Source organism: Xiphophorus couchianus, chromosome 22 (genome assembly GCF_001444195.1).
Source record: "Xiphophorus couchianus chromosome 22, X_couchianus-1.0, whole genome shotgun sequence".
Lineage (NCBI taxonomy): Eukaryota > Metazoa > Chordata > Actinopteri > Cyprinodontiformes > Poeciliidae > Xiphophorus > Xiphophorus couchianus.
In genome coordinates, this window is record NC_040249.1 from 17655642 (window position 1) to 17666365 (window position 10724).

Here is a 10724-nt window from a genome sequence, read left to right on the forward strand (position 1 = left end):
CAATTATATTCCAACTCTCTGTTCCTCAGCCAAACCCAACTGGACCATGTCGTTTTGGATGAAAAAAGAGATTTTAATGTCCTCTACTTTACAGCTTACATGGACAGAAATAAATGTTTACACAAAGAAGTTTGTACTTTCTAAATTATTTGCTCTGTAAAAATGCCCCCAGAAAGTGGAACACATCCCATCATGAATATCTTTAAACTACAGCAGTTTGTGTTATGTAAGTATGGCTGCGAGATGCTGTAGGTCACAGAGAGATGAAAGAGATGACGCTTTGCTTCTGGGCAGATGGCCAAGCTTTGAAACATCCTGATGAAACAGAGTCTCTCAGTAGGAAAACTTTCGCCAGGACATCTTGGAGAGATTTTAATGTCCTGAATTCCTCAAAAGGACAGTAAAATGAGATGTTGCATCAATCATGATGGAAAAAAAGTAGCATGTAATTCCATTTGATTTTTAGTTATATTGCTTTTATTTCACTGAAGTTGGTTGCATGCTCTATCCTAAATTTGGCTGAATATGCTTTGCGTTCCTAATAGGAATGTGGTAGGAAGGTATATTGTGCTTTAAGCCAACAAGCAACTCTTCAAACAGCCTTGTTGTTTTGGGTATACTGCTAATGCCAAAGCAGGAATGTGTGAGTTTAACTCTCTTCGTACTTGCCCAAGCAAATCATTTCAAAAGGCTCACATGGAATCCACACAAAACTAGTCTACCATGGAAAAGAATGTTTGGATAAGAGCAGCTGTGTATGTGCTGTGGTCCTGATTCTCTTGCCTCAGGAGGCCAGTAGCACCTTTATGTTGTTTTGTCAAGCAGAAAAATGGATTTCACCTGTCTTTATGATGCCATTTTGCTGTGCTTTTTAACTTGTGATTTGTCCATAATTTAACATTGAAAGATAGAAACTGCATCCAATGTAAAGCCTGGAGAATCAGGGATGTAGGATAAGCAGTGCTGTTCCCCAGGTCTGCATTTTGTTTAGTGCTAGTTAGCAAATATTTGGATGTTAATAAAGTCCAAAGTGGTCATGATAAACAACAGTTGATTTACGTTAACATCTGGACATGTTAATCCTAACAAAGTGAGTAATACATCTAAGCACAGACTCATTCTCAGACCCTTTATAATAGCACTTTGTAAATCAGCTGTTTTTATGCTAAACGTTTGCCATAAGCGGTTAATACAAAATCTTTACAAATAGCAAGGAGCACACTCTGCCTGGTTTGGTCAAAGTTCAGTTCTAACAGCGCTTCTAAAAGAGCTGAGAATGCATGCAAGTACAGAGAAAAGTAATAATTCTGAAGCAATTTAAAATAAACACTTCTCAAATGTTAAATTTATTAAAGTATTCATCTCTGCATTATAAATGCAGTGATAAAATTCTTGAAAACTTTGGTAACCTGCTTTAAAAAAAAACTTGGATAGGTACAAAAGGTGATTATATTATAATATACATTCTCATGAGACTCATTTCTCTGATTAAAAGTACTTTCTGAAAATAATAACCTTTAAGCATGTCTATTAAGACCATATTTGTCTAATCTTTAATGGCCTGTTTTCATTTGCTGCAAATAATTCAGCATCATGTTCCACAGAAAATGCACAAATACCAAACTGCAAAAACAAAGAGGTTTCACTGTATACTTCTTTTTCTAATGTTACTATTCCTACTCTTACTCAAGTACAATTTTGGGGTACTTTACCTACCGCTCAAAGACAACAAAAAGACCATTTATTACAGGATACCACTCAACAAACTGGATTTTTTATTCATCATCAGGCATTAGCAATGAAAAAAATAAAATCAGGAATTTACTATTTCAGACACTCCTCACATGAATGGGAAGGGTAACAAAGAGAAAAGAGGGAAGAACAAAATGAAGAGGAAAAGCAGCATGACAGACAGTTATGACTGATAATTACTGCAGTGAAAGAACTCAGTCCTCAGTGGACTTTCACTTTTCATCAAGTGTGTTGGATGCACACGGGCTGAAGGAATGCACCGTAGGGCAGTCTGCAGCTTTCTCTTTAGCGCACCGCTCGCTTTCCCTGCCAGCATCAAAAGCCTATGTCTTAACACGTCCACCTCTGTCCAATATCTGTTTTAATCATCATCTGGATGGGTAATAATATTGCTGAGAATGTTAGTGCTCTGCACTATACATGGATTTTGTGAAAATTAAAGAAAAAAATATTGTTGTGATATTTTAGATGTGTGAGGGAACATTTCAGAGATGTGCTGATGTCAAGTCCAGCACATGTGTTTCTGAAAAAGTGAAAGGCTAGGGTGTGGCTCGTTCCAGAGATTAAAGGCTCTGCATGTCATGTGCTGGCATGACGGAGAGTTTGCTTCCCTCCACTACTATTGATGTTTTGCCAATTTTGTTGGCTGCAGTAATAAAAAAGAAATACATTACCTTGTATTTAGTCACTTCAAATCTAACATGTGTGTAATAATGGACTAGGAAACTTGTTAACTCTGCATATTAAAGCTCATACTTAGAGTTATACTTTCAACAAACTGTTTCATAATTTAGTATGTATTTTCTGGGCCATATGTGGAACTTCCATAAAACCTATCTGGTGCATGATGGCAGGCTTGAGCTTTAATGTTTCCTACCTTGTTCTTAAACACAATTTTTTTTTTTCCCCATCTTAGGGTAACAGTTTGGTTCAGCGGGTTAGAATTTGGAGATAGCTGGATGTTTAGACAGGACAATGATCCCAAACACACACCAAAACCAATTTGTATGGATAAAGCACAGAAAGAATAAATTTGTGCAATGGCATTCCCAAAACCCTGACCTCAAGCCAGCTGAAAAATTATAGACTTTTTTTAAAAGCTGAGTCCATATTTATTTAAATAAACACGGTGTAACAAGAGTGGTCAATTGTTCAAACAGAACTCTGTCAGCCTGTCGCTGATTGCTACAAAAACCATGTAGTAAAAGGTCAATTTACAAAAGGACGTGTATTCTAAAATACTGCCAAAATGTGGATTTGTGAAAATCTTGCATCAATTCAAACTGCTGTGTCCAATTGTATATTTTAAGTGTTGGTATTGTTTTGGTATTTTTTAATCATTACGCTATGGAAAAAATCTTGCTCAAATAGATAGTGAGCCCAAAACTGACATAAGGTTTATTCCTACTGTGTGTGAATGCAAAGTTCTCACTGTGAGTGTTCTCATTGGTTCAAACTGAGGTTAGCTTACAAAAATTAACCTTTTCTTACATATGTACTGTATAGGTCACTGTACTGCAATCTATTCAAGCAATAACTTCATTTTTAGTAAGCATACAAACTTACTGAGTGACACACACTATAAATAACCATTGGGGGGAAATAAAAAATAAATTTGCTCATAAAAGACAGATGTTGCCATTGAAAAGAAGACTGGCTTTGGCTACCAGCCTCCCATGAGAGAGAAAAATAACATTTTCATGGTAAAATGAAGCTACGCTTTGGGTCGTCTGGCTGCTGCAACAGTAGCAGTCAGTGCTGAAAAGTAGGTACAAGTCAGTCCCTTAAAGTCTTTCGACTGTGTAAGGCCAGAACCACATCCTTTAACTCGGGGGTGATGAAAAGGACAAATCCTTCTGGAAATATCAGCACTATTTAAAGTCAACTTGTTCCTTTTAACGGCTGATGTAAGCCAGAAGATGGAGCTACGCACAGACAATAAACTGTGTCTTCTGTGTTTTAATAAACTAAACCTAACACAATGGTTTTGGTTTTATAGTACAATTGTCTAGTTGTACTAGTTCTTGAGCAAGAAAATAAAACAAACAAAATTAAATTAGTCAAATAAATTAATCATATGCCATCATGTTTTAACAGCTTCCAATTTAAATTATTGTTGTCTCTATTTTCTGAAGAGATCACTTGTTATTTAAGGATTTTGTCATTTTCTTTCATTCTTAAGAACTATATATCCAATCAATATAAATATTTTGGTGAAAACACCACCGGAACTAAAAGTTCCACACTGTCACCTTATCAAAAAAGTCTTGAAGAAAAGGGTAACATCTGGCCGTGCCCTGAAAAGCAAATCATAGGTCAAGAATTTGAGCAGGGATTCATCCTGTTTAAGAAAAGATGTCATGCCCTTCAGGGCAGACATTTTTCATCAGTAATGTTTTGTCAAAAACAAGGTGAATCTCCTCAGGGTGCTGCTGCATGATGGATGGAGAAACTGAAGTTTCAACATTCAGCTCAAAATGTGGGAGTTATTTATGGACTGCATGAAGGAAAACAGTTCAAGGGTGACACAAAGACTAACCAAACGATATACATTTCCTACTTGATAAGGTTTACTTAAAGCTTTCTTTGTTCAGCCTCCTTCACTTGGATAAACCCAACTGTGTTCAGAAGTTACCTAATTTGTAAGCAGAATTTGTCTGTGATTTAATTTCAGGATATACTGTATACCCAACTAGTGTGTGAAGGTCTGAACAAACAGCATCATGGAGACCAAGAAACACAGCTACCAGATTAGAGAAAGGGATGTGGGCAAGTTTAAATAGGCATTAGACTATAAAACAATATTTCAAACTTTGATCTTCTTATAGAGCTCTTCCCCTCTTCTTTGCAGTTTGCTGCAAACTATGTAAGAGGACACAGCAAACGTAGAAGAAAGTCCAAAACAGAACACGAAAAAACATTGTGCATGCCTTATGTTTCTAAAAAAAAAACTAAAAATATCTATTTTGCTTGCTTCAATACACTTTTACATGGTTTAGTAAATGGCCCAGTCAAAGTTTAGGAATGAATCTAATTGATAATCTGTGGGACTAGTTTAAAATCTACTGCTTCTGCTTTCTGCCTGAATGAGGTTAAATTCATCTAACCTACTCTGTCATGCCACCCTGCTCTATGACTCTGAATGAGATAAAGCAGAAACTACAAACAGATCCAAGAATCACTCAAAGACCAGATTTATTGTAGTCAAATGGATCTTTTCTGTTATGTTAAAATTATTGCAATATTTCAACACAGCAGAAATAGCAGAATTCAGAACCATGTTTGACATTTAGGAAATAGAGAGACCTAAATTGGATTTTTAAGGACCTTCTGAAACTAGTCAACAGGGCTCTGTCAGATGTTTGTTTCTTCTTACTGAAACCCAAACCAGTTTGTGTCAAGGACCATTATATATAGACATAGCATGATCCTGAAGGTTAACAGGTTTTTTATTGGAGGAGAGGAGAATGAGGCATCCCACTGACTTAGCATGTGACATTTTTAAGTTTGTTCATATCTTTTGGTCCTTTACAAAGACATCTATACATCACACCACATCATGTCGATGAACAGCTTTGCTTCCCTTAAGATGTTCAGACAGATCTGCAGCTGCAGCTCCTAAGAAGTGCAGGGTCATTAAACCTGTTGATCCCCATAAGCCCTCAGGAAAGCTACCGTGTCAGAGCACAAAGAATTCAATCGACAAATGGAAGTTAATGCACAGAGCTCCTCTGACTCTCTCAGCTGCGCTGCAGGCACCACGGTTTTTAGTTCAAACACTCAGAAACACAGAAAATGTAGCCTGATTCAAAATCTCAAAAGTTCCAATTACTGCTGCTTCAAAACTATTGCTATAATAAAGAAATACAGGTTTTTCAGATGTCTCCAACCATATTTTAGTGTAATATTATCTGTTGATACCTGGATGGTTGGGTCAAGTCTGGTGAAGTCTAATACTATTCCCTCAGTGTAATATGCTAGCGTAAGTCACCGCTTAGACAAACAGAATGAGCAGCAGAAACAGCAAACAGGTCAGAGAGCCCAAATAAATGTTTGCATGTGGTTCAGAGCCAGAGATTGTGAGCCGCAGAACCAAGCTACATTACCTTTTGGTTTCCCCTTGATTTCGTGTGTATACTACACCATTCAGAGGTCATTATAAGCTGTTTTGAACAAGATTCCAGGACTTTTCTTATGAAATATTAGCTACTGCTTTATTGTAAAGATCTCGTTGATGACAGAACCAAAACTTTAATATCTTGCAGTTAAGCAAACATACTGAACAACAGAGTTATAATAGTGAAAGGGAAATAGAAACAGCAAAGCTACTGCACTTTTCACAACATAAAAGAAAGGTCTACCTTTGTTCCACAAGTCCATGAATTTTTCTTCCCCTCACCCGTAAAGCAACCATTTATGTATCTTATCAAATATAAATCAAATGAGTAGAATAGAGAAGGAACTTCTTTCCATCGTCCATACCTACTTTTCCATGAGTGGTCATACGGCAGCTGGTGCCTATCTCTAACGAACAAGATGTATAAATTTATCCACAACGAACAAGATGTATAAATTTATCCACAACGAACAAGATGTATAAATTTATCCACAAATATTCCAGTTGACACGAAAGGTTAGATTTTCCTTATGAACAATGAAACATTCACTTCTTTTTGATAAAAAAGAACTTTATTCTCATAGGCCAAACCTTTTGAAAAATTATCATGACTAAGGTAACAAAAATTTCCCTACAGACCTAATAAAGATTTATTATAATTAATAAAATTGTATCATTTTGTTAATAAAATTATTAATAAAATTAATACAATTTAATTATAATTTAAGTAAAAATGTTCTGCAAAAATTGGTGACATCAACAATCTTTAATTTTGAACAAAATTATTATGTCTTATTTACTTTATTTTTAAAAAATAAATACTTTTAAGCAGTACTTTGGTTTTCTTAAATTGGTCAGGGTATCTTCAGACTTTATAATAACTTTTTAGTGAATTAATGTCAAAAAGGCCATAATCACTTTTCAAAATAGGGAATATAAGAAAACTTGACACTCAAATAATATAGATGTTGGTTACTTTTTCGAGCCAGGAAATTGGTAAAAAATAGAGTCTCTAAGCTGATTTTTAACATAACAATAATTAAAAGCAACAAGCAAATTACAGTATTGTGCTTCTTTCTTTTCAGAGTGTAGGAAGATGGGATATGTTTTGTAACTCATTCTCAGCATGAAAAGTTCTGCAGAATTACCTTCACATCAATATTACAGCAATTACCTATTAATAATGTTACGTAATCTTGTGTCTTTGATGATTCACTCACCTCAGGGTGCTGGACTCTTGAAACTGAAGACTCAGTAATGGCATGACTTGCTTTTGCTTAATCCAGATGACCATCATGATGTTGCAAGGCCATCTGGTTCTAAATATAAAGCAAAATAAGATGGTGACATCACAGCAAAAGTAATGTGCTCTTTCATGGATAAGCAGAAAACTTTGAATTGTACACCTTTTATCCCAGGACACATGACCAACACAAAATGGGAGAGTATCACAAATAACACACACTTCAAGTTTAGTCCTAAGTAACTTGTGCTTTTAACCCTCCTGTTGTTTTGGTGCAATGCTCAGGAGGAGTGTAGCAGATGTCACAGTTGAACAGCAGGGAACTTGTGTGACATCTAATGTAGGCAACTACAACAATGAGTCTCAACTTTGCAACTCCACGATTTAATACGAACAAATAGACATTAGCTACGTCCTAGTCTGTTATTTGGGAGTGACGCCAGAACAAAAGTTTTTTCTGTCCCACCATCTTAAAAATGTAAACATAAAATCCAAGTGGGTCTTGAGTGAAAAAAAAACAACTAACTCCCACTGTTAAGCATGGTGGAGGATCTGTGAAGTGATGGACCAGTTTCTTTTTTAGCAGAATAATGAGACACACATATGTTGCCAAATCAAAAGAGAAATTGTTCATGGTGCAAAATCAACTTTCTTCCATGGGTCCAGTCCCTAGAATAAAGTCCCAGAAAGCCTGCAGGTTGAGCATCTATGTTGAATAAAATGTCTTTAGAATACAGGCAACAAAGTCAATAGAGATATAATGAAAGAGCTAGATGTTGGCATTCCATTTTGAACAAACATTTTTCTAGACTCTCTCTGGTGGAGCTCAGCACTATGGTGGTGAACTCCCATAGCTAGCAGTATTGCAACCTGACCTCAAAAATGACAAGCAGGCCATTTAGCTCAATACTCTATGCACCTTTCAGACAAGCAGTAGCTGTGCCTCTTAATTAGTGACAAGGAAAGAGAGAGCGTGTGGACGTGTTTCTAAAAGCAGATCCTGTATTGGTCTTTTGACCTGGTCCATGTCCTCTGTGAAGAGAGACTTTGTTGCCCTCAGACAGACCTGTGACCTATAACACACACTTTTACAAAAATACATGTGTCCATGACTTTCAATCTAGAAAACAGCAGGCTTTCCTTGAGAGTTTTGGTTGAGACAGCAATCATCATGAGCCTGATAATACAGTGGCCTACTGTGAACACTGAGGATGCCAAAATACACAGGACAGGGTTAGACTATTATATGGCGTCTTGCAAAAGTAGTAATACCCAATAACCTTTTCCAGATTTATCATACCAAAAACTTACAGTTTATTGAGGGTTAATTGTGTAATAGACCAACACATAGTACTTCTTAATTGTTACATTTGAATTTTATAGTTTACCCAATAGTGACCCTAACAGTCAGAGCTACAATTGAAAAAACTTGTATTTGAAAGATTTAGTTTATGTTCAGAGTCAGACCTAAGTTAACTGAGGCCCAGTTTACACTGAGCTTGAAACGGTGACATTGTTGTTGTGTTCTAGCTGCTCCTTTACACATTTCCATTGATCGGAATCTGTGGCACCTTTTGAAACTAGAGTGGAACTTTTCGGGAACAATCCCTGTCGAGATGTGAAGTACTCTGCAGGTGTGAAAGTGCACATGCACAGAGGGCCTGGCTTCAGGATGTGGTGGAGGTTAAGGGTTTCGACAATGTGCTAAAATCACAGTATGGTGATTTTTATACATATTGTGTCCTGGCATGGGTGGGGGTAAGTTTGCTATAGGGGTCGTGACAAGAAGGGGCGAACAACATGGGGATGATAACAAAATTAAGTGATTTTCTTCATGCAATTGCAGCAATGAGAATGGATTTTGTCACTTTTGTCCAACCATGTAGAACCTTTAAATGTGGAACTTTTCCCCAATCAAAATCTGAAAATACTAGCAGTTTCCAGACAGCAGTCTCATGTAAACAAAACCTTGAAATCTAATGAGTGCTTCAATGTCCGCAGTGTCTTGGGTGTTTTGTTTTTAAGGACTTATGAGAGTTTCTGTAGAATGTCAACCTTATATCACTAATATTTATTTATTAAACTAATATATGCTACATCAGAGGTAAATGACAAACATTTTATTTCAAGCTGTGCATTTTATTTTGTTGTAAATATCACACATAATAAAAGTTAGATCTTATATCTTGGCAAAACCTGAAAATTGATGAACATAGAGGCTGAATACACTTCAAATTTTTAATTGTAAAAAATATTTATCAACCATGAATCCTTTTCCTTCCACTTTAGATACATTAACTACCTTCCCCCAATAAAAACACCCAAACTTGTGGGTGAAATGTAATAAAATGAGAAAACTTTTGCAAAGCTCTGCAGATGTCACTCCTTTGTGCTAAGTTTTGAAAACCTCTCTTGTCAAATAAGGCATGCTATTTTCCAGTGAACATAAGGACTGCAACACCCTCCCTTCTCACTCTCGTTTTGAGTGAATTGTTGACAGATGTTTTGTTATACTTAGCACCTGCTGAACACAGGGTTTTCCTCAACCTTTGACCTCTTCACTTAGTCGCAGCATAAGCCGAGTAGCAGCTGTCCTTAACATGAAATTCACCTCTTACTTGTTGCCAAACTGTCTAATCTCTTGATTAGGTTTCACTACAGCAGGTGCCACAATTTAGCACCCAGCCATGTCAGGCAGGAGGTTTTTGCATAAACATCACCACGTTGTCCACTTTAACCTAAAAACAAAGAAAATCTTGAATGTAATTTTGTTTCTGTAGGCTGCAGAGGTTAAGCTGTGTCGTGAAAAATCCTCTCCTTTAAATGAGCAGAGACTGGGTTCCTTGTTAGCTGCTGGACAGGTGACAATTAGGGTCAGAGCCCTGCTTTCCTCTTGGCTACGTCTGGCTTTCAGAGACTAAAAGGTTTCATGAGGAGGACTCGGAAGCATTGAGGCATCTGGCAGCAGCCCTTCCCTCCACATCCTGAGGGCCAGCAGAGCTGCTCTGTGGCAGGGCGATCAGGAAGACAAGGTGTGTACTGTAAGCTACACGCACATGGAGGGCGGTGGCTCAGGTTCCCACTTCGATAGATGCTCCACCACAGAGAAGCTCACTGTAAAGACGAGAGTGGAGGAGGGGAAATGTGTTGCAACTGTAAGAGTATTTTAATCAATAACAAATGTCTAGCCTCATTTGGATAAAATGAGCTGAATTTAATCTTTTTCAGTGTAGTTATCTACATCATGTGGTATTGCCCCACACACTGCATCCTTGAAGTCCCAGATGCTCCAGCAGTGACATCAGTGCACATTGATCTTGGCACAGCATGGCTAATCCTCATCATGTGACACATCAAAGCTCCGTCAAAGTTGAAGTACAGTCGCCGCCTCCATTGCATCATATAAATGGAATCGATTAGTAGAAGTGAAATATATGTCTAGAGAGACGGCGCAGAGGGTCCATGCAGCTTCACAGGACGTATTCCTGAAGTACAGAGACATTTTGCTCTGAGTGATTTAAAGCACCAAAAGCTTATATACTGTTCATGTTCATCAACGTATTGCTTCATTTATTATAGGTCCAATCATGAGGGTCAATCTTCATTTTGATG